The following is a 25,675-nucleotide window of genomic DNA, read 5'->3' as shown; positions in this document are numbered from 1 at the left end:
TAAAATTAACTGTAGCCTATATTTCGCACCTAAATATTATATTTGAATATTATATCATATTTTGCACCTAAAAATACAAGATATAGGCCTAGTGTTTGTGTAGAAGTTTGAGTGTTTTTGTTGAGGTTAGGATCCATTGTTAACTATTTGTCCATCTTCCTTGGTGATTTCAACTTTTGAAGTAGATATAACAGCAGAGATCACAGCCTAAAACTCGTTTTCATTTAAAGTGCGGTGACTTCTGCACCCTTCAACCCTCATCTGAGATTCTGTGTTATTTGATTGTGTGAGCTTGAAATAACCCGAAGATGAATCCCTGAACGCTCACATTTAAAGTCCAGCATGGGCCAAACTCCCCATTTGAATCTGAAACCAGCAATAAAGCCTCCGGTATGGCTCCCACATGCACACTTGAGCGAATGAACATCAAATCTCAAGAGGCTTTTGGGTTTATTACTGCTTTTTATGAGTCTGTGTGCCGAGATGTTAAGCCTCACAGGGCTGTTTCTTTTTTTTCCTTTCTTTTTTTTTTTTACCTCCCTCGTGTGAGTCTTGAGAGGGAGTGCTTTGCCATCACTCTGAATTTTTTTTTTTTATGACCTGAGAGGAAACACTGACAGGCTTTCTGCTGCAGAGTTGTGTTTACGCCATATGCACACGGTGTTGCACTTCAATGGCGCAGAACTTTGAGTTTACACACTGATGATATACTGCAGGCCCCCTCCTGCTCTTATCCATGCTTCAAGTTTGTGTTCCCTTATAGCAGCTCAGCTGCAAACAGAAACGTTTCATGAACAGTTTACAAAAACTATACATAAAATTAATGATCACCTTCTTCCAACCAGCTATGCGAGAGATTAATCTGAGTAACAGTTATTTATACTTGCCGTCAGAAAAACTGTTCCGTTGGCGAGCAGAGATGCTATCAGGTGAGCCTTGTGTTTGTACCAGTCCCCGGGGACGCTTTGTTAACCATGGCCAACTCTTGTGTTACAAATGAACGCCGGGTTTATTTAGCATCTCTTGACAGTTGAATCGTGGTGCTGTGGCTAGGGAAACAGAAGGAGAAGAAAAGTCGATGCGATCTGACACCCTTCATCTGATCCCTTTATCTGCTCTGCAGCCCCGCTGCCTCCCCGGCAGTGAGGGGGAGCAGCAGATCCTTCCCCCGCAGCGATGGGGACAATCTCATTCATGCTTGGCCCAGACACCACTTATAGCTCTCACCGAACAAGGGGCAGCCAAAGACCGTGTGAAAGGGACCCTCGGGCGGACCCACTCAAAGAGACTCGAGAGAGGTCAGCGAAACAAGTGCATCTCTTAAATATTTTGTTTTGTTTTACTTTTGCTCTGTCACACGTTTTAATAGTCGCGGCATGTTGAACTGAGCAAATATTGAATTTCCCAGATCCCGCCCACCGCACTCCACAACTTCCCGATTGCTGCAGAAGGCATCATGTTTCCTCTTTAAGTGTCATAAACACCATCAGCATTGTCAGCAGTGGCTTGCAGCCATGGGGGCAGTGTAGCGCTGCATGGTTTTGTGCAGCCCACATGCTGTTATACAAGATGCTGTCAACGCTTGCTAACAATTATATTGTAATCAGAGCTTGTCTTTCATAAAACATGGACTGTGGGGGCATCTCGGCTGTTGTTTGACAAGCCACCTTGGCCTTTTATCTGTAAGCGGCTTGGGTTGTATTATGTAGGCTACATTTTTACAGCTGTGGCACTTCGATAATGCTGGAAACTGAGCGCTTCTGTTTAGTCAGTGCTCTTTTTCCCTTGGTTAAATGGACATAACTGACTTAACACTAGGATTTGTTTTACACTGGCCTGACCGTCGGGTCAGTGGTTCAGATTTTCTGCACAAAAACAGTTCTTGTTTTCATAGTTTTTGACATGTGTATCCTTGTTTTCTAATAAATAAGACTGTTACGAAATCAAAATAGTAGATATTACAGAAATTTCACAAATCATTAATAAATAGAACAAATAAACATATGATAAGCAACAGCACAAATAAATACAATAGACCAATGGTACAATAGAAGAATGAAATAAACAGTTTTCCAGGCAAGTGTTGAGGTAAGAAACAAGTTATCAGATGTAAAATAACACTGCATAGTCTTCACTGATTCAGCCAAGTGAGTGAGTGGCTTTCTCTTTTTCTTTGTTGTGTGATTAACATTAAAAACAAAGATAGCAGCAAGTATATTAGGCTGCTGTCAGACATCTGATTTTATCCCAGGTTCATCTTGACATAAGTGTGTGTTTATTTATTCATTGAACCGTAATAAGACGCAAAAGAGAACTCACTCGCACAGTCTAAAACCGTCTCAGAGTGCGCGAGTGCCAAATTGAGTTCTTTTTCGTGCCTTCTTGTCTTCCATAAATGATTTTAAATGATTAGATTTTTTACACTGGTAAGATTTAAAAGCAATGAGCAAATTATAAATTTGCATGACTACGCAGCACTGGACCGTTTTGGCCAGTGTTGATCCTATCAACTGTCCTGAGCGGCTTTCACGCTGATCCCAGGCCAGGCAGTCCTTATTTTTGAGCCTTGAACATAGAAGGAATGATAAGATCATCTCTGTGGGCCTTGTATTTATTCTGCTCATATCGAAGGTTCTGAGAGGTATCATGGTGTTCGTTTGTGCTTTCAAGGACAGCTTGTCCAGGCATTACAGATGCAGGGCTGTAGGCTATATTTTTTCCTGTTTGTAGAAGCTTAAATTTTCTCCCACCTGTTTCTTTTATTTTACACATCTCTGAACCCTCCATTGCCTCAAATCCGCATTTAAGCTTCATCCGGCAATGTGGTATTTAAGTGTAATCTGCTCTGTGAAGCACCCAGGTAAACACCAATTTTCTCCCAGCTGGTCTCATCCCTCTTGCTGTCCGTTTGAGTGTGATGTCTCGACTCGGGCCGGGTCAGCCTGGGAATGAGGCGGAGTGCGTTCCCGACTTCGGCTCGGCCCGTGTGGATGGGGGTCAGCCTCCATCTGCTCTCTCCTCTATTTGTTTTTTATGCAATTTGATTTGAGTCGGACAGAGACGGATTAGCCCATAAATAAGTGAAGAGAAAATCACAACTCAGAGAGACGGCAGAGATAGAAAGAGCTTTATGTTATTTTTGCTGGCTCGCCATCATTCCTAGGGCATTTCCACAGATACCGACCGGGATGCATGGACAATACTCGTAAAACAAAAGAAAAAACCTGGCTGTCAGGAAAGGCTATTTGTTACGGGGCCAAGAAAATAAGACTTTTACATTTCATCAGTGGTTGTAGCTCACGTACATGGTACATCTCTTAACCTGACGGTTACCAGTGCAGAAGTGCTGCTCTACTTGTCTCCGGGTTAATTAGATCACATTAAAGCTTGAAGGCTGTCAGATTTTCTGAAATGTCACTTAACACTTTTGATCAAAGTTTCTTTCTCCTCACCCACACTGAAGCATTGACAGGCCTAATGGGATCTAAGCAGGTAATAACAAAGTCATTTCTTGACATGTTTGTATTCTATATCAGCAATCCTCTGTGTTTGTGTGAGGGTCCCTGCTCTGTATGTGGGTGGCTGTTCGTCTGTGTGTGTATATTAGCTTATTTTTCCTCAGTCTGCACAATCAATCATTTGATCATTTATTTCACTCTCTAATTTGCTGAAGGGGGTAGTTTAAAAAAACATCAGCATCATTTTATTCTCGCACTATATTGCAGCTATGAATCAATGTGACGCTGCCACATATTTGCGTCGCATAGCAGTTGTTTGGTTGTAGTCCTGACAGACTTTGAGAGATAGACTTTAAGCACGCCTGGTAAATTTTGCACAGATTTATGTTGCTGGATGTGAAACACTTGATCTGATAAGGGTTTCTGGGTCTGCAGGAAGTTTGTGCCGCGGACAATCGCACACCTGGATTGACAGGTCTGGAGTCTGGTGGCATTACATAGCAAGCCTGTTTACCGTAGCACGGATGAGTGCCACAATACAAGCATAAGCCTGGCTTATTTAAATGCAAATCAATCCTCTGACTACACAACAGCGGTTGAGGGCGGGGTTACTGTCCTCTTACCTTCAGATCATTTTGTGTATGTTCTTCTGTGGTAACAATGCATTCTTAACAGCTGCCGTTGTAACTTCACCTTCCAAATCCCCGGATTGCTTTGTGGTCACATTTCTGACAAGAGGCTGACGGTGTGTTTCAGAGTGACCAATTTCAAAACAAAATTCTGCTTTGCCGCAGAGGAAGGCTTCTTTCTATCGGGAGGGTTGTGTGATCTGAACCCCGTGAGGCGCGGTTAATACTTCTTCATTATTTTGTGCTAGTAAACCAAATGCTTTGATGGCATCTTTTGATGGGAATTGCAAGTAGTCGCCACGGGAGCTTATAATAATTGTTCTCAGCATGCGTCTCTGTGTTGTTTCTCTTCGTTCTAGGCAGATCTTAAAGCCTTAAAGCATTTCCTATAAAGAACCTCTAATAATGTTCTTTTTGAAAGAGGCCTAACACCCAAGTTTACTCTCTGGAGACTCGAGTGGCTGGCGAAGCCTCCTTATCTTGTGTTCGGTGATGTCTGCAACGGTCAGGTCTCAGTAAAGCATGCAAAATGTTTTAATGATGAGTTATTTCCTGCTAGTCTGAAACGAAGAAGCCTTGTGGCAGCTCTTAAAATAACTCGCTCAAGTTTTTCTATAGATCATTTTGAAGTAAATGTAGTCGTTTGTTTAAGTCTTGTATAAACCTTAGATGTTTCAGCAGAGTAGTTCCCTAGTGCTATATCTTGCGAAATCAAGCCAGATAAAGATGCATCTGGCAAAGCCTGTGAGACTGTACTTTTATTCATAATTTTATCTCGAAATTGAATCATTCCCTCATGCAAAAAAACGAAAAAAGTTGTCTGAGATTCAGTGTTTGTCTTTGACTCACGTCTAAACCCCTAGACTACCTCAGAACAACCGAGCAACTTCTGCTGAGCGCAGTACAGCCCTGCCTTTTTCAGCACAGTAAACGAAGCCATCTGTACATTAAGAAGAGCTAGTTTTGAATGGCTGCATCAATTGCTGTGGTGCTATGATTTAATAAAGGAGAACTCTGATTCAATCAGCAGCTCTGAAACATCCGCAGAAAATCACACATGAAGCGCAGACGTATCCGTCCGGCACGCCTGCTTGGCAGCAGACCAAAGCTAAATGGTGCAGCTTGAGTGAATTGACTCCTCCTGCTTTGAGTGAGCCAAAAAACTCAAAACCATCTTCTTTTAATATCAGATACGTCCGGCAAACGAATGAAGCAATGCACGACACCGAAGCCAAAGCTAGATTCTGTTAAGATCCTGTCAGTCCTCTGCGGTTTGAGCCGAGAATGGGCCGATAAACAGAAAATCTGTGAGCTAAGTGCACTTTATTTTCACCTTATCAATACTGATAATGGTCTATAATGAAGAACGGCTCGGCAGTAATCTTATAAAAGCCATGAAGTCAGATCAGATAGCACGCAGACAGACCTGGAGAGCATGCTATTTTTTAGGCTGAACCCAGTCTTCTTAAGTGCGCTTTGAAAATGATGCTTCTGTCGAATGACATCGCTTGAGGTTCAGCAAAGCAGGTGAGACTGAACTAAAGGTGCAACTATGTGTTCTTGCCTGACAGCTTTTCAGGACTGAAAGCTCCTTTTTCTGTTTGAAAGCCGCTTTTTTTTAGATTGCTGGAGAAAGATGAAACGAGGTTGAAAAGGAGTCGACAGGCACGCTTCAACTTTGACAGACAGAGCTTGATTCTTTTGTGAGACAAAAGGTTTCTTCAGCATTTTGATAACTGTTATTTTTTTCCGGTGAGAACATTAACAATAACTCAACTTTACATTTATTGATAGTTATTCGGTAGAAACAACAAAGATGCCGGAGAACCGAAGAGTGCCGCTGTAATTTTGAAACATCGATATTTATTGACAGACACAGAGTCCAGCTGACCTCTGCTAAATGGAAAAAATATATATTTCTTCAGAGGTTCATATACTGCAGAATGCTGCTTGTATTGTCATGCTGCCGAAATATTTCCCTTTGGGCTGCTAAAACCTTCTCTAACTCCTCTACTGAAGATATTTCTCCAAAGGACTAGGAGTGGAATATGTTGTAACTTTAAATGTTTATACTTGCATCAATGATTTCCCCCCCAAAAAAGAAAAAATAATAAAATGCACTTCGCCATGAATTATTGTGCATCTCGGAGGGTCTCGGCAGAAAATCTGCATGAAATGATACATTACCCTGAATTCACTATCATGAGCCCCGACTGTATGTGGTTGTTTATCTTCCATTTAAGGTATGAATTTATTATAGAGGAGAACAAAAGAGGGCCATTTTCAAACAACTTAAGTGCTTTTGCACAAATAAACATGTTAGAAAATAAAACTAGGGAGCCAGGTTCCCCCCATGGGCACTGATAAAGCATGAATACATAATTAATAGGTACTCCGTCAGAGGTCTCACATGAATGCCGTCTAATTCTCTAAGCGTACTGAATGAAGTGACATTCTAGACTTATTAAAGATCAAGGTTCCAGAGGATATGACTAATGTAGGTGGCCTTACAGAACTTACCACTTTCTAAATCAGAGGCAATGCTCTATATATCTGTAGATGTTTTTTTTTCATTTATTGTCATTTCTACAGCCCTAGCAGTTTTTAGGAACATCCGCAAAGCTCCTTTTCAGGGACATGCATCAGTGCGAAGGTTGGGAGCCAAGGTAAATCATCTTTGGCTTTGAAGCATTTTTTTGCACAGACACACTCTGGCTAATCGGAAGCTGTTTCTGGCCAGGACACTTTTGAGGAGGGTGTTTTAACTTGCCACTGCACTCTCCTGAACCCCTACAGCTTGCAGGCCATAAATGTGCTCTCTCAGAATACATTTGTTGGTCGGCTATATGGTGCGTATTGCTGAGCTGTGTGGTTGTACTAGGCATGTGGTCCCGTTTCTGGGCCTTGGGGTTCCCCGTCCTTGTGCTAATGGTCCAACTCTTGCCTCTGCTGTGCGTTAGATGATGGAAGCAGGTTTGGTAAATAGCAAAGACCGACTGCTGTGTTCAAACATCCCTAATGGGACTCTGGTGCAAATTATCATCTGGAAGGTAAAGACGACTGCAGACGGGGAAAGAGGGAGACAAGACTGATGGAATTCCATATGTGTGCATTTCCTATAAATGGGACTAAAGGTGTGAAAACATTCAGAACAACAAATAAAACCCCAAGAGTGCATTAGAATATCGTTCACAGCTTTGTACTTTCATTTCATGCATCTTCTCTCCGTGAAGACATTATCATATATCTGCCGCCACTCCTGGTGTCATATTGAGCTGAGAAAAACAGAAACACATTCCTTGCCGAGGAAATTAAGATTTACACCACCTCTCGTCTTCTTTCACTTGTTATTTTGCTCCATTTTCATAAAAATAATTATTTTAAGATACTAAGGAGTCTTAAAGGGGTTTGAGCATCCTGTTAGGATCAGTGGAAGTTTTCATTTTTCAGATGCTGCTCTTTCATAGCTCAGGAGACTTGATCAGTTATGCTTCTTGGGGTCATATCATGAGATTTCTATGATATGAAATTTTTCCTTCATTGTACTATGAAAACCTATTGTAACTTGCAGAACTTTAAGCTTCCTTCAAGTAAAAGACACTTACAGTAGCTGCAAAAATAGATCGACCGAATACATTTTTTTATCATTTTACTTTCTTCAGTAGTCCCATTGAAATTACTGTTCATGTGAAAATTATAGTTAATGTGAAATCTAATTTTTAATTAATCAACTGTTTAATATTGAATTAGGGATGCATGACATATCATTATCATTCTGAAATTTTAGATGGTGTGTAGATATTTAGTTGTTAATTCTCAATTCCATCTATTTTTATTTCCCTTTGCCATCATCTAGTGCTCACTTAAAGGTAATCTTTAAAAACACTAATAGTATAACAACACTGTTAAATGTAATCTGTAGCCAAGACCCAACTAGTGCAGAATGCAATTTGCTGTTCATTAAAATATTCTACAGTGTACAGTGATGAAAGGCACTTATGATATTATAAATAAATTTGTGTCTATTTATCTCATGTTGCTACATTGTCTTTTAGAATATTTTTGTTTCTGGATTTTATTTGTTTGCTTTATTTGAAGTTCCAAAAAAATAGGCAAATCTGATGTTTTTTTACTGTAGCTATAGTGACGGGATTTATTTGATTTTTTTTTTTTTTTTTTTGTAGGTGGGTGGAGTGTCTTTGCTGACTGTATATAGAGCTATAAATAGCATAGTTTATATAATTTGGTCTTGGGAAAAAAAATGGAGAGAAATATTTCAGTTTTTAAAATATAACCTTTCTTTCTTGTATATTTTTACAGATTTTGGTATATTTCAGGAGTTTTTAACCATGTTGGCATCTCTTCTGAAACTCTAGAGGAAGCATGTCTGGGGTCTAAAGAGTCTAGATCTCAGGATAGCGCTCTCATGCTAATTTGACCTGTTTAGTAAATCTGGCCCTTAAAGGGATAGTTCAGCCAAAAATGAAAATTCGGTCATCATTTACTCACTGTCTTGTTCTAAACATATTTCAAAATATAGTCTTTTGTTACCCATTGAATTACATGAAGGTAGGTAAATGTTTTGAGTTAACTATTACTTTAAGTAAATGTATGTATATTGGCTCTCATTTCAAACTAGGAGAAACAGTTACTATTAAAAAGATCTCCTTTGTAAATTTTCTTTCCTATTGGGGTTTTCATTGGTTCCTTTTTTAAAAACATAAAAAAGTGTCCAGGACTAAAATGAGAAGGTCACAGCTCCGTCTCTGAGGCAGATGCATGGGACTTGAGCCCATGGCAAGGTTGTTTTGAACCATAGTAAGGTTTCCTCCATTTGCCTGTGATGCAAGTAGGACAAACCCAGGATCCCTCAGAAGATCTCTGTCGTTTTAATACCGCTAGTGTCCAGAGGGTCCAAGAGACAGAGACCAGTGATAGTTACAGCTCCTGCAGAGGGCAAACAAGGAGATATGACACAACGCTGTGATGGGTCTTTAATGCTAGATAGTTAGCAAGAGGACACCAGGGACCCGTGAGTGCATGCTCACACACTTACTCCTGGCTTTTAGGGGCGTGAAAGAAAAAGAATGTTGGCATAGGTGAGAAAAAGAGTGGAGACAACATTTAATTTAGCTTGTCAGTTGTCACAGGTCAAGCTGAAGGGAAAACATCTCCTGTGGCTAAGAGAGCTGATGCGAGTAAAAAGCATGTTGTTGACTGGGAAAAATGTGCATTACAATGGAAAAAATATTTCAGAAAAACATATAGTTAAAGCTCAGGATGTCAAACTCGGCCACACACTCGGCCTTTTGGCCACTGGACTATGCCTAGACTCTCAGCAGATAGTCTTGCTTGCCCCCCGAGGAATCAGAGACCTGTCAAGACATTTAAATGTGAAGCAATTTGACATGACAGAAAGATTCAGACATATGCTTCCTTTGAAATCACTGACAGACAAATGTCTTTGAGAATCACGTCATTCAGGGCTTCCAGTACTTGATTATTAGAAAATATCTCCCTCTCTAAGACGCAGACAGGTCTCGCGCTCTCTGCATTACTCCTTCCCCTGTATTTCATGCTTCCTTAATCTGTCCTTACGGGACCGTGCTGCACATTGATTCGCAGTGTGTTTGGCAGTTTGAAGAGGAGCGCAGGGACGAAGCATTGACTCCGTACTGAAGGTGCTGCTGCTCTTTCTTTAACCCATCTGCCCTGAACGCCTCCCTCTCGCTGACCAGAGATAATTCATTGCTGAATCAAAGGGCAGGGTGGTCATTAGCCACTCAATTTTTCTTACACACACAAACACCTACACACTCCCAACTTGTCTTCTGAGATAGGAGGGTTGGATTGAAGGCTTGGTTTTCTTTTCAATTGTATTTTTCTGCAATTTTATTGATTCAGTAGTAGAGAGTGGAAGGGTAATGGGGAAAATGTTGCGACCCAGATTTAAACCACTAGGCAATGGCTTTGAGAGCTTTAGAAAGTCACACTACACGTTTCGTTCCATTGACTTCCATTCGTATGCATGCGAATGCGGGAGACCAGAAACATAAGCTCATGCGAATTTCGCTGCAGTCAACTCTAACATGTGAATTCGCATCATTTGAAGACGGGTGACCATTAGAAGACCAACGTGAACCTCGTTGAGAAAACTTTCGCTCTTACGCGAAATCGATCCCAGATCGTGTAGATACCTACTGAAATGACTTTATTTCCTCCACAAAAATCCGTAATCCACAGTAAATGTGGATATTCTTAATGCAAATGTATGGAAATCTTTGGGCTTACTTTGGGTTTCTCATTTTATTTGACTTCATGTTGACTTTACAGCATCATCGAGTGTGCTTGCATGCATAACAAATTGGTGATAACTAATTCAAAAACTTAAAAATATAGGAAAATCTGCATTTTATCTTTAACTAATCATTATTTTATAATCTTTCATCAATAAAAATATATAGTTTATGGAATTTACACAACCTTTCTTTTCTGTTTCATTAAGTATAATCGGAGTAACATTGTGCCTGTAAATGAACCCTGTAAGATGAGAGAGTAGGGGATTGTTGAGCTGTCATTGCTCTGAGATTTCCCCAGAGCTCTTAATGCTACAGGGCAAACCCCAGCAGTTGACTTTACTTCAGTGCTTTATGACACAGGATTGCCTTAAGTCTTTTTGCATTTACAGTTCTCTTCTTGTAATTCTTGACAGTTTCTGACTTATAAGGAAATACATATGTTGGGCTTGTTATAATGATCGTTATAAGGCACTTTGTCTTAGCGTGTCCATTTTGAAAATCGCTGGGATCATATTACCAATACACGCTGTCGAATATAGCACTCCAGATTAACTGGTATGTTTCTGTTAACAGGTGAAGATCCTCCTTTATGCTTCTCACGCCAGAATCCATAATTACTGAAGCATATTTTAATGGAGTGTGATAGTTTGAACTCTGTTAGAATTCGTTATTTTTCAGTTGACTCTTATGAAAAGATATTTAATGAAATAAGAAGACCAGATCTAGCTTTTGAGTTTTCTATAAGACTAAATTAAAAAACCTTTTTTAATCTTTCTCACCATGCATATAGCCGAGGTTGCTGGCATGGCGTTAAACTATAAATGAACAAACTTTGTCTTTTTTTTTTTATGATTGTCATTTGAGTTTTTTAAAGCAATAAGATACTCAGGGCCATGTGTTTGAGTGCTTTTAATGGTATGGTAGCAAACACAGATGTAATTAATTCAACGGCTTTGAACGCGGCTCATCAAATCAGATTTTAGAGCTGGAACATTCTGTATTTTGTATTCTGAAATAAGTTGAGACATTTTCCATTACACATATGAGCAATCTTTACAGATCAGGTGTAGACAGGAAGGTTTTGGCCTTCAGAAGGACTCGCAGTTTTCTTGGCACATGCTTCCCTGAAACACTCAAAAGCTCTCGCCTTTCCTCTTGGGCTCAGTTTTCTGCCCAGTTGGATGAGACAAGCCATGTCATTTCTATAGCTGCGCCAGACATACTGGACATGTGCTGTTTTGAACTTTGGCTTTGATTGCTGGAGTGTGAAAGTGAGTCAGCAAAAGTGTGAAAGCAGGATGCTGCATGCCAACAAACATCTTGAATAAGAATTTGTGGACTAGAGATTTTGTACGGTTTGTAATGTTTCATTTGGCGAAGACATGATTCTCAGTTTATTAGCTCAATACGCTTTTAACATACATTGTATCACATGGAAATATGACTTGTTTAATTTGCACCGAAAATGTGGATATTATTGATAAGTCTGTTAGTATTCTCATTGTGACTTATTGAAGGAGAAAAGACAAACAAGAGGCAGATACCAAGAATCCAAAGCACACTTTGCATTTAGAATATGCAAAAACAAATAATTACTTTGACTTTGAAGAATAAATATGTTTAATTAAGCCGTTACAAAAGGAGAGAAAAGATACTGAAATAAATGAGTCTCTCTGTGTCTTTTTTTTTATCCCCTACGTCTACGGCATAATTTGTCGTGAAAACATGAAAAATACATCACCGGCTACATTCTGGTGGGCCTAAGTGTTAAATAATTACAATGAACTGCCTCAGGTTCCTTTAAACCAGAGCACTTCAAAGAGCACAACTTATATTTGAGTGAGAAAAAAAAGCCTTCATGCTGTCATGCTCTATTTTTACATTGACTACGTCTCCTGCTGAAAACTGCCTGTTTACATGTCCCATAATCCCGTTGCCCCCTGTGTTATGTGTTATTGTGATATTTCATCAAAGCTCTTGGGAACGGCAGCGCTGGATGCTAGAAGGTTACTCTCTGAACGAAAACACCAAAATGATGTCTGCTTTACCTGAAAAACAGAAATAACACAAGATGATGGGAGCTGTAAAAGTAGATGATGACATTAAAGGTGGTAACGAGAGGCCGTGCGAACTCCGCAGAGAAACAGGAGTCTGGAGTTCTAGTCGTTGAATCCTTTCGCTTCAGCATATTTCTTGATATGTTTCCGTCCATAGGACCGACTCTTGCAGGAGCAACAAATGTCGATGCTGAAAAAAATCTTTTCAGAGGAAACTCAATGTCTCTCTGGTTTAGCAGGGTCTGTGTTTGGCCACCTGCTCCTGCTTACATCATTCTGCGGAGAGCTCTGTAAGTCAACATGAAATCAAAATTGACAGTATCTAGATTTTAATAAAAGTCCCAGGTCTTACTGACGGATGATTCATCAGTGCACTTTATTCTGTAGATCAACTTGTTTGTTGCAAATTACTTTATGGAAATGCAATAACTTTTTACATCTGTGAAATTACATTTCGACTTGTGCAATCAAGACAGTGTGGGTGTGGAAAAATAATATTAACCAATAAAAGCGCTGCATGTTGCAATCCAGTCAATTCCCAATGTTTCACTTTGAACATGTCACATTGCTATTTTGTGTTTTATAGTGCTATTTCTTAAAACAGCTTGAAACACTGGATAAACAATGTATGTATTCTTGAATTTTTGTGACTTTTACTTGTCAAATTTTTTTGGTCACATAGATTGTTTTGAGGTCAAATTGACCCCCATTGATTTCCATGAAATGTATAACAAGTAGTTTCTTGAAAAAAACGTCAAAGAGTCAGGTTTTCTTCAGTGATAGTTTTATTGTAGGTCAAAAACTAAAATGTGAAATACATGGGAACTTTTTCCCATTTAATTAAGATTCATAGTTTACTCAAAATTAAAATCTCATCAATCATTCAAATATAATTTGTGGTTTCTTCATTTATTTGAGTTTCACAGTCAAAAAGATGGTTTCATTTATTCGTTTTTTGGATCTCAAATACTAGTCTGCACATCAAGTACAAATAGCGATAAATACTATTTACTCTACAAGTACAAATAATGTTAGATTCTATGTATACTTAACTGTAGTCACAGTATTTGCACCTCAGTGTGCAAAATAGCCACTACAAGTAGCCATGACCAAAAAATAAGAAATGTTTTTATTTTTGTCTGTCCAGCTAGTTTTGTACATAAAAATATGTGGCTCAAATTGACCCCAACACAAATGGAGGAACCATTTATAACTCAATAGGAGTTCCTAATTTCTCATATTTTACTGGAAACCATTGTGGATATTCACACACACATCACACACATGTACCATCATCAACAACATCAAATTAGAAATGTATTATGTTATTACCTGATGTATTATTATGTTATTATGATGTTATTATTCTGATTATCTTTCAGAATTATAATTTTAAGTGGCCATTATTATAGTCATGCACTTCCCCCCCCAAAAAACAAACAAACAATCGATACTGTGCGTGAAAAAGACTCACCAAATAGCTCCTTCATTTAATGAGACACCTGAGCTAGTTTGTCTTTCACAGGAAACAGTCTGTGTGTAAACTAGAAGAAACTTTCTCGAGAAAGACCTAACAGCAAATTTTATTGATGAATATTTTTTTCACGCTCATATTGTTCCAAACCTTTCTTTCTTTCAAACAACAATGGACCCGAGTGTTTTTTCATATTGGTTATCTTTTTGGCAAAGTTCAGGGAAACCAATGCGGGAATATTTGACCTGCAACAAAAAAAGCTGTACCAAGATTTTCAACACAACAGGAGCTTAAATGCTTAAAGGGATAGTTCACCCAAAAATGAAAATTACCCCATGATTCTACTCTCAAGCCATACTAGTTGAATATGACATTCTTCTTTCAGACTAATACAATGAGTTGTATTCAAATGTCCTGGCTCTTCCATGCTTTATAATGGCAGTGAATGGGTGTTGATATTTTGAAGCCCAAAAAAATGCATTCATCCACCATAAAAGTACTCCACACGGCTCCGAGGGGTTAATAAAGGCCTTCTGAAGCGAAGCGATGTGTTTGTGTAAGAGAAATATCCATATTTAAAACTTTATCTACTAAAATAGCTAGCTTCCAACTACAACAGACAGCCGTATGCATCGATTTATAGTGGAAGAATAACCCCTGACCTCAGCATGACATATCGACGAACGCGCAAGCGCAGAGGATAGAGCAAAACAAAACACCGCTCACCAGTTACAAGTCTAAAACAAGAATTTTTAAAGAGAAATGTGGCGTTTGAGTTTGTTGCCCAGCTCTGTTTGAACCGTGAGAGGCGTCAAAGCTTACGCTACTACTACAACCGTCATACATCGTCAAGTGTTACTCTTTCGACTTAAGTCAACTTGCATAGGCCGTCTGCTGGAAGCTAGTTATTTTAGTTTGTAAAGTTTTAAATATGGATATTTTTCTTACACAAACGCATCGCTTCACTTCAGAAGGCCTTTATTAACCCGCCAGAGCCGTGTGGAGTACTTTTATCATGGGTGGATCAACACCCATTCACTGCCATAATAAAGTTTGGAAGAGCCAGGACATTTTTAAATATATCTCTGATTGTATGAGTCATATACACATAGGATGGCTTGAGGGTGAGTAAATCGTGGGGTAATTTTCATTTTTGGGTGAACTATCCCTTTAATATGTTTTTAAGCAGCAAATAGTAGCGTAGTAAATGAGAAAAACATTCATACTTTCTTGCTATAGATTAAAGGTCATGCACACACACATCCTCACGTGCAGTTCATCGTTCAATGTTTTTTAAGTCACTTTAAAGATTTTTCTATTAAGTGACTCTGGGCTGTTGGCAGAGGCAGAGATGAGCGGGGAGAGACAGAATGATGGAGATCAGTAACAATAGAGGGGGATAATTGTGCCAGAATCACAACCATCTGGTCTCAGTCTCCTCACAGATCCCCACGCACAGCTTGCAATCCTTCCTCTGAAATCCTTAAATCCTCACAATCTGCCACACGCTCTTCTGATGTGACTGCCATCACCCGCTCCTCTCCTCTGCTATCTCTCCTTCCCTCCATCTCCTTCCATCCTCTCCTCTCCTCTCCTCTCCTCTCCTCTCCTCTCCTCTCCTCTCCTCTCCTCTCCTCTCCTCTCCTCTCCTCTCCTCTCCTCTTCTCTTCTCTTCTCTTCTCTTCTCTTCTCTTCTCTTCTCTTCTCTTCTCTTCTCTTCTCTTCTCTTCTCTTCTCTTCTCTTCTCTTCTCTTCTCTTCTCTTCTCTTCTCTTCTCTTCTCGCGTCTCTCCATTCGCCCGAGGAATGTTCTAACCTGTGCAGAAAAGCTTAAGGAATTGCTGTTATTGACCATTCAAGACAAACAGAGGAGTATTGATTCCAGCTGTACGTAACAAGGACAGATAAAGACAAAACCCTTTTGTCCTACAACCATGGTATGCATGTACTCACAGAGGAATTCATACACATAACAGTGTCCTCCATGGTCAGAATGCTTCAGTTCATCTTTGTTCTTTGTTTCCGTTTTTTGTTTGTGCTGTTCTGAGCTGCCAGACTCTTTGCATTCCAGGTTTCTTGTTAATTTATTGCTCTGTCTCTTTATGGTTTCTTGTTTAAACCCTGTTGAAGTGACTCACTGTCAAGCCTTCTGGGGCACTTTAAATACTAAATGATGCTCCGCAAGTCAGATGGGCTATAAGTGTTAATTATTTGATCCTGGCACTATTTTTCATTCTCATCTTCACAGCTTCAGTTCTCTATATTTTATATTTGTTTATAGATAATTCTGATGCAGAATTTTGTTTGTTGATTGGCAGCTAAAAGTATTATGAAAAATAAGTTATATACACTACTATTCAAAAGTGTGGGTTAGAGTGTTATAGAGTGCATAATATATATTTACCATCTTCAACAACATCAAATTAGAAATGTGTTATTTACTGATATTATTTTGATTATCATTCAGGATTATCATTTATTTTAAGTGGCCATTTTTATAGTGATGCACTTCCCAACAAAAAAAACAAAACAAAACCGAGACTGTGCGAGATAAAGACTCACCAAATAGCTTCTTCATTTAATGAGACACCTGAGCTTGTTTGTCTTTCATAGGTTGTAACATTCTATGAGTAATTAAGAAGAGAAAGAGAAAGACCTAACAGCACATTTTTTTCAACAATAATTTATATTGCACATTTTATTAATAAATGCAATCCAATTAAATTCTAATCACAGTTTTATAGTTTTAATGAAGCAAAATCATTCCAGATAGGGGGTACTTTTATGTAAGCGGAACATTATTTCTTATGGTTATAAAAGATGTACCCCTGGTTAAATTGTCATCATTTTTTCATTGTGGACAAAGAAAAAAAGAAAAAAGAACACTGAGACGTTGTGTTCCAACATGATAGCGAGTTAATAATGACCAGGGTCCCCTGCAGGTCCTTAAAAAGTCTTGCATTTAGTTTGATAAAATTTAAGGTCATAAAAAGTCTTAAATATCTTAAATGGTATAAGAAAAGTCTCAACTATCATTTCAAAAGGTCTTAAATGTTATTTTAAAAACCCAATAATATATATAGTTAAAATTCTCTTACAGGAATGAGCTCTGATGCTGACCGCTGCTGACCCTTGCTTGCTAGTCTTTCCAAGTGAATACTTTAGTATTTCTGTTTTTGCCAGTTAATAGTGTGTTTTGTTAAGGCAAGCATCACTGTTACTATAACTGATTCTCAGGGTTTTGAAACAAGACACCCCAGAACACCTTATGAACCTGATAGCAATTTGTTCATTGCATTGCCTATGTGCTAGTTTCTTAGACGCACACTGACATACAGTAATGACCCTATTAAGCTAGAAAATGCTCAGGACCAGGGGACTCGTCTTAAGCACATTGTGAGGGCATAAGGTGAGAAATACTCAATCTCTGCTCACCGCTGATGAATTAAAGGCCTGATTCATTTTATATAATGCTTCATGCTATGTTCCAGCCACTTTCACAAGGCTCATGTGTAAAATTTCATTGATCTATCAACTTAAGGCCATTCTTGCATTTCTGAATTTTAACCAAACCAGACGGTCAGACTCCATAAAGTTTGAGGTATAAGTTCCCTGAGATACCACACCTCTGTGTAGTCCTGTTCTGGGCATTCATTACCCTTTGACATTTCACTTTATCTTTTCCCAGAGCTTCCCAAGAGCGATGAATATTAAACATGCTGCCTGTTTGTAAAGCAGCTTCTGGCTTCGCCCGACGGCAGAATGTAGAGCTGTGTTGTGAAGCTTCGCTCTCCTGTGAATAGGAGGATATTCGGATCCTGCAGTTGCTTGAATAAGAGATGCAGAAATTTGTACCTCAGAGATATAATAAAGCACACGGATCATATCTCGCTCTTCTACATAAAGTGGGCTCCAGCAAAAATGTATACGTAAACAGACGGCGTGGGAGCAGAGTCTGGTTGATGGGGCCGCTTTCTGGTCGAGGACAGTCAGCCGCTACCTTCCAGAACCTCCCAATTACCGTCCCCATGAGACAGATTTCATTAGCATCACTGCTGGTTTTCAATGAAATATTTTGATTATTTTATTTCTTAAATGAGCCACCATCAACACATGTCATGGCTTGCCCAGAGCTTCTGACTGGGAGGTCAGGGGAGGTCAGACATAAAATTTGGTAGGCACACGAACGAAACTGCAATTGAATTTGAATTAGCACCAGCTGGTTTTAATATTAGCAGTGGCTTATTGCCGGGGGTTGTCAGCTCAAATAATTAACATGCACAAATAGCAGTAAGTCTTTGCGGTAACGTGCAACCCAGAAAGTCTTCGAAAGCTTAGGAAAAACATCTTCTTTCTTGTGAGCAAGGAACTATCTGTTTGTAGTAAACAAAAAAGAAACAGCAGACAAATAAATAAATGGAGTAAGCGAATAAATAACACAATATAAGTGTGCCTCGAAAGACTTTTCTTGCGTCAACTTTTATTCCTTGTATCTGGTTAATCTCATTCTGTGTTCCTCTGGCCTCTTGAGCCCCGCACATCAAATCTTCTCTCATCTTTTGATGCATCTGGTCCTCCCTTGGAAGCTTTTATCGTAGTGCGGCTTGCATAAGTAAGTGACCCTCTTTGAATGAATTTTGAGACTGTCCTAGTTTGTTCTGCTCGAGGAGGCTCTTCATCTTCTCATTTACATGTGATGAAAGCATGCACCACTTACTCTGACTTGTCCTACATCATCTGTCCATTAATTTTTTTGGGGGTTGAAATTCTCTGAATGTTTTGGCAAAACGCGGCCGTCACATCTATGTGGAAAATGAATTTTAAGTGTTGAAAATAGTCCGTTTTTATTTTTCAACAACTTTCAGTGCACAAAAACATGGCCTCTTGTTCTAAGCTATTTGTACATATACTGATTTGACACGTTTGAGCTTTATTTGTATTGACTTCATTTGACCTTTTAAAAGGATGAAAACTTGTTGTGCTTAATTGTATACAATATATATTCACTTATAGTATACAAATCTTAAAAGTATATTTAATCTTTTTTTTTTACATGCAGTTAATAAAATTGTAATGAATTTTAATGGCCACTTACCTCCTTAGCTTGATTCACAACGGTAAGTTTTCTAATTTGAGTGGTCGGGTCGGTTTCCGTGGGAAATACGAGTTTGCCGCCATTCGTCTTTGCGTCATTACGTCATGTAATATACATAAAGAAGGAGTCCCAGCTAGTTGGCTATATCGCGTTTGTGGATGCTGCAGGTGGCAGATCGTTTGTAGCCTCTTCTCAGAATGTAATTAAACTTGTAATCCAAAAAATCATCAAATAAAAAATAAATAATGTGTCATCATCGTTGACAACTGGGGAATCACCACACATAGGCTACACCTCAAAACATTAGATTAATCCGCGCTGAGGAGCCATGCCAATTCACAACCCATGCAAAGAAGATAACTGCGCAAATAGCTGCAATTTCAGGTTTCAAACAGAGATGGCGACAAAGAGGCAATATCACAGACTGCTGCTTTAAGTGTAACAGTAAACTTAATGAACATTTCTTAACGCACTTAACTACACTTTTAAATTTTTTACTTATTTAGTACTTGATTATAATTTTAACTAGTGTTAAGTTGCAACTTTCACAATTGCTAAAACACTTAATCCCATACTCTGAACCAAATTCTCAAATGCCTTTATCTATTTTTCGAATAAGTATTTTTTTCAAGCAGTTAGACATCATTTGCAAATCTCATGCAGTCTTTTTGCTAAACTCATTCTCACTCACTAAAGCACATTTTGCACTGTGATGCTTTTGTGTTGCAAATGGTAAAAACAAGTAGCAAAACTTAAACACAACTACAGCACAGTTGTTTCTAATGATATGATCAAACTAACTGTACAAAATATAAGCCAGGTGCATTGGTGTACTGAATGTTGATACCAACAATGGATGGAAACAATCTGAGAGGGAGAGGAGGAAGAGTATGTGTAAGAGGTGGTGGATGAGGAGGAAGAGCAAGTTGTGGATTGTTGTCAAGGCTGGATCTAGCACACCAGAGGGTTTTTTCTTTTACCTGGCAAGAGACAACATTGCCTGTAATATGGACAAAGTCCTCAGGCTGGACCCAACACGAAGACGGGATGCTGAGGTAGAATGAATCTCTCATTGACTTTGATTTTGCAGATATACAACTTTCTTTGAGAGATCAAGATCAAAAGACCTTTTGAGCTTTTGCATTTGGACTTCTGCATTTTTATAGTATGCAAGTGCTGAATATACTGACATTCAATACTATACAGTATTCAGTACAATACTACACTTGCAGTACATACAGTATGCAATATATTCTAGTTAACTAGTTAACAAATTTTGTTAACTGTATACAATATTTTTTTTTTTCTGTAACTAGATGCTCTGGATGCTTCCACTTTGAGAATGCAGGGCATCCAAAACCCAACAAGTTATTTTAAGGAGAAAAACGCTGAAGGGCACAGAAGGTCACATTTCCGATTACAGAGACAAACCACCTCACATTACTTCAGGCAGGCAAAAAGAACACTTTAGTTTTATGGGATCTGCTTCTTATTTCACAGCGACTGAAGCAGTTATGGGGTCATAGTCGGCCGCCCACGAAATTAGTCCCGTGATTTGCCCCTCTTTAAGGGCTATTTCATTAGTCACAGGTGACAGAGAGCTATACTAATTACAATGAACATGAGGTTTAAAGGGGGGCACAACCAAAAAAGTTTGAGAACCACTGCTCTGATGAGAGTTAGTTGACATATACACTTATGGTGGAGATGTAGTGGTGTGAGGGGTATTTTCTTGGCATACTTTGGGCCCCAACTGAGTTCCAACTAAGCATCATTCAAACACCACAGCCTACCTGAGTCTTGTTCCTTCCTGACCATGTCCATCCCTTTATAATCACAGTGTGCCCATCTTCTGATGGCTACTTCCAGCAGGATAATGTGCCATATCACAACGCTCAAATCATCTCAAACTGGTTTCTTGAACATGACAATGAGTTCACTATACTCAAATGAGCTCCACGGTCACCAGTTCTAAATCCAATAGAACAGCTTTGGGATGTGGTGGAGCAGGAGATTTGCATCATGGATGTGCAGCAGACAATCTGCAGAAACTGTATGATGCAGCCGTGTCAATATGGACCAAAATCTCTGAGGAATGTTTCCAGCATATTTTTCGAATCTATGCCATGAAGAATTAAGGCAGTTCTGAAGGCAAAAGTGGGTCTTACCCGGTTCTTGCAGTATGTACCTAATAAAGTGGCCGGTGAGTGTAGATGCAGCGTTACTTATAGTCAACAGAATGTCTAAAGAGAACCATCAAATTAAAGTGTTACCCATGAATTTGATAATAGTGTATTTAAAAAAGTTAATTTAAAGATAATAGTTCATTTAAAAAAGAAAAGTGAATTTCTCTCATATGTAAGCAAAATTGACTATAACTGAAATACATTATAACTGAAACATACCCAAATGAATCGGAATTGAATCAAATTAAATTAATAGATTTGAATTGAGAAATTGTAATAAAAACATATCAGGAGCTGTGTATCAATGCTAAGGATGTGCCCGAAGCCTAAATCCGAATTTAGAAAGGAATGGAAAATGGATAATGCACTCTACGGAGCCCCTAAATGGACATGATGAGGCTTGATGTGGTAGTCAGTTACATTACAGTACATCATGATTTCACTTATCACGTGAAGATAAGGAGAGATGACTGACAGGATGATGTTGGAGGATTTGGTTCCTGAGCGTCCTTGACAAATATTTTGTCTTGTAAAATGTTTGGTCAGTACCGCCGCTCACTATACACAGAGTATGCATGATCTTGAAAGTGAAAAGCAAAAAGCGAGAGATTTGTAATACCCTGCATATTGATAGCGGCTCACTGATGCCAGCAAAGTTTGTACAATATAATTACTCAAATAGATTGTGAGAGAACGCAAAAGCATTGACATTTTTTTTCCATCTCCATATCCCATTAAGGGCTCTGTAGAATGCATAATTTCCTTTTACTAGACATGTTAAAAAATATTTGTAATTCTGTATAATTTGTACTATTTTTACAGTTTCCATGTTCCTTTTGCCATTGCAACCATGAGTACATTAACACATGAAGCCCACATTTTAAGTTTTAATCGTGTTATACATGGATAGAATCCAATTAAAGTGTGGTCTATGGCTCCTTCAACCATTGTTTTGAACAGGTTGATGTGTGTTGGTAATGCTAGCTCAGAGCGCAGCCGCTCAAGAGTCAATATAGTGAGACATGAGCGGTTCTGCTCTCCCAGTGATTTGCCTACTGCTGTATAAATGTTGTTGCTCTCTAATGTCCAGTAATGTCTGCCATAATCAATGTTCCAGATAAGTGGAAAACTTTTGCAAACCATAATATTGCCTCTTTGGCTTTCCACAAGTTTGTTGTTCAGTTTTCAGAGTAGATGTGACATCGGTTCAATTTACCCTGACTGCTCGAGTCTCTCAGACGTGACGTTCTGCCACTGTGTGCCGTTCAATAACTCCATCATGAATTCGATAGAATCTGCCCCTTCATTTGTGCTAATGTTGGTCGAGGCTCATTAGCCAAGCTATGTTAACCTCTGCTTGCTGGCCTGACACGCACCGCACACCCCGGCAACGACAGGCTTGTTAGACGATTCACATTAACATTCTTAGCAACAAACACAACCCACTCTGTGAAACAAAATGTTACACACTACTGCTCTTCTGTATCGACTCACAAACGTGCAAGAAACGTCTACAATGCAGGACCTTGATGGGTTGTGAGAATTCTCCACCCCCTCTTTAGAATTCAGCCTAATTGCATTGTAATGTGGCATAATAAATTATCCTGATGGTAATTACTTCACGGAGAGGAATGTCTCTGTACTTTCAGAGCGGAAGTTTCTGTGTTGATGAGATATTGTTGCTACAGTTTGTTTTGTGATGAATACCAATTTTGTGTGAGGACCAGTGGGGAGTAACTAATTACAACTAGAAACATTACTAACATAACAAAATGTTTCAGTAGCATGGCTGATTCATTTTAGTGAATTGGTTCGGTTGAATCATTATTCTGCAATTCGGTTGAATTGTTCACTAACAGATTTGAGTCTTATTCATTCAACAGCTGTCAGGAACGGCTCGAATTCTTCCAAAGTCAAACAAATAACGGCCGTAACCATTGTGACTGTGACTCAAGTACATATCAAAGATGCCGACTTCCATAACATCTGAAAGTCTTATCACAGCTGACACAACGTTATTTAATAAACAAGTCTAATCAAGGAGCGAGTTCATCCGTCAAATCTTAATTAACGACAGCGAAAGTGTAGAGCAGTGAGCACAAAACTTATGGCAACAGCTTCGGTGGAAAGACAGCGACTGGATCTAAAACTTTCAGATGACACCGCTCATGTCTGTCTCTGTGAGTTACCAAATTCCCACATGAAAACATATGCACAGTGTAGCACCATATGGACATGACAGACAACTTGTTGTCCAGTGTGGTTCCATTCATAGCACGTTTACTGAAAAAAAAGAAATCTGAAAATTTAAAGTGATAGTTCACCTAAAATTTTTAAACCATTCTGTACAATGACCACATTTATGGACAAAAATAAGATATTTTTCAAAATATCTTTTGTGTGTGTTTGTGTGTGTTCTGCAGAAGAAAGTCAATACAGATTTGGAATGGCATGAGGGTGAGTAAATGATACATTTTTGGGTGAACCTCCCTTTTAAATGAGCCACTTTGGTTGGAAAATGTGTATGTCATTCTTGTTAATAACCAAATTGTCCACTAATAACTGTATTTGGCACTCTTAAACAGGACTTTTTTTGCTGCTGTATGACTGACTTTCTTCTGCAGAACACAAGGTAAGATGTCACTTGTAGTGTAGCTAATATCTTTTTAAAAAGGTAGCTTGACTATAGTTTAACTAATGTAAATGATGAGTAGTTTGTAGTTTGGGAAAACTCAGTTTCAAAGGAGCTTCTCTAACACTGGCAAGTGTTTGAAAGCTGAGGTCTCCCATGAAGATTTTGAACTCCCTCTGCCTGGTTTCATTCCTTTCGAAGTGTCTTTTTGTTGTGTAATAGTCACAGTGTGACTTGGTAAGCACAGAACTCTCCAGCTAAAGGTGTACACAAGTTCATTTATCTCCATGGAAACATACCCCCTGCAGCAGAAAACGTTCTTGAGTGTCTGCGCATCGCTGATTTCCCATCCTCACCTCCTTTCTGCTGATCAAAGCAGATGAAGCTGTTTATTAATTAACCTTAGGAATGGAGGGATTGTTTGAGAAATTGTTCACGACTTAAAAAAGCTGATAATTACTCAAACACACTCCTACCTTCCTGGGCAGTAATTGTTAAAAGTTTCAGGTGGACAGATGTGGTGAGCAGCTGGTTGTTCAGTGTGCAATCTGAGTTTAATGAGAGGTCTGATCTGATGACATATACAATGATTATGGATTTTAATATGTCTTACACTCATTACCAGGCTGAGCAGCAGCACTGTTCAATTATTTCATTCCTGATTTAGTCTATTTAGGTTTTCTTTCCATCACATCTTTGTTTCCCAAGGGCCTCCGATGAAACAGACAGAAGACAACCAACAATTAAGTTTTCACTGCCAGTGTTTCATGTCTCTATATTGAAGTGCAGATGCCAGTTCAACCACATAATTACTCATGACATGCGTATGAATGTGAAATGACAGAGAAACCGAATACGCAAAGATACACTTCATCTCAGCTTTAGTTAAAAACAGTCAAGCTGAGATTCTTGCTAGGTAGTTTGACCTTTTCGGATGGATTGGGCAATTTGTCCATAGAAAGAAAGGCTGACCTTTTTAAGCACTTAGACTCAACGGGATAACAATTAGCTAGAGCCAAAGCACTGACAGGGCAAAGGAAAACTTGTTGGATCAGAACGAAGCCTTCCCTTAATAATGAAGCACCTCGTCGCTGGAAACCATAACATTTGTGTAGCGTGAGTGGGGTTTTTGCTGTTAATTATGATGACGAGTATTTGACCAAACACCAAGAGTATTCCAGGGAGCCGAGATCATAGCAGACACCTAATGTGAGAGGTTTTGAGTTGCTGTTTATTAAGAAGGACAGGATGAAGCAATGAAATATGAACTCTGAAAGAGATAGATAGATAGATGGATAGATAGATAGTGTTTGTACTACATGAGGCATTTAACTGCAGAGCATTTCAAATTCACACTGTGTTTTTTCCCTTTAAGTGCAATTATGATTGTCACGCAGTGCAAACAAGAAAATGAGATTAATTACATTTGTTCAAGCAAGTACTTTCAGTGTGTTTTGTTTGTTGACTTAAGTATAGTTTGCTTGATCCTAGCAGGAAACGTTGTTGACAATGAAATACATGAATACACTTTTATTTCAGCTTGCTTTGAAAGCTAAATTGTGTACATTTTGTCTAACCTATCCTTTGCGACATCTTGTTTTCACATTTCCGATGCAGTTTGTTTATCAGCTGTTTATGTTTTTTTCTTTGTTCCTGACTGATAGACTTATGAATCATTAGGTATATTTCTCTGTGAACGCAAGTATCACAGGAACGTTAGAGAAAATCACACACAAGATGAAAGAATATTTTCATGGTCTATTATCTATTCTGATGGTTTCAGTTGTGCTCTATAATGCAACACAGTAGCTGTGAATCAGTGAAGAGCTGGAATTGAGAGTGCCAA

At 38.9% G+C, this 25,675-nt stretch overlaps 1 protein-coding gene across 1 annotated transcript in view; it reads left to right on the top strand.

Moving 5' to 3' along the window:
- Positions 1-25,675, top strand: part of kirrel3a (kirre like nephrin family adhesion molecule 3a) — a 130,190-nt gene that overhangs the window by 1,087 nt on the left and 103,428 nt on the right. The gene's annotated exons all lie outside the window — the stretch shown is intronic.

Source organism: Rutilus rutilus (genome assembly GCF_951802725.1).
Source record: "Rutilus rutilus genome assembly, chromosome: 25".
Classification (NCBI taxonomy): Eukaryota; Metazoa; Chordata; class Actinopteri; order Cypriniformes; family Leuciscidae; genus Rutilus; species Rutilus rutilus.
The sequence above is the reverse complement of the archived record's forward strand: the minus strand, read 5'-3'. Positions and strand labels throughout refer to the sequence as shown.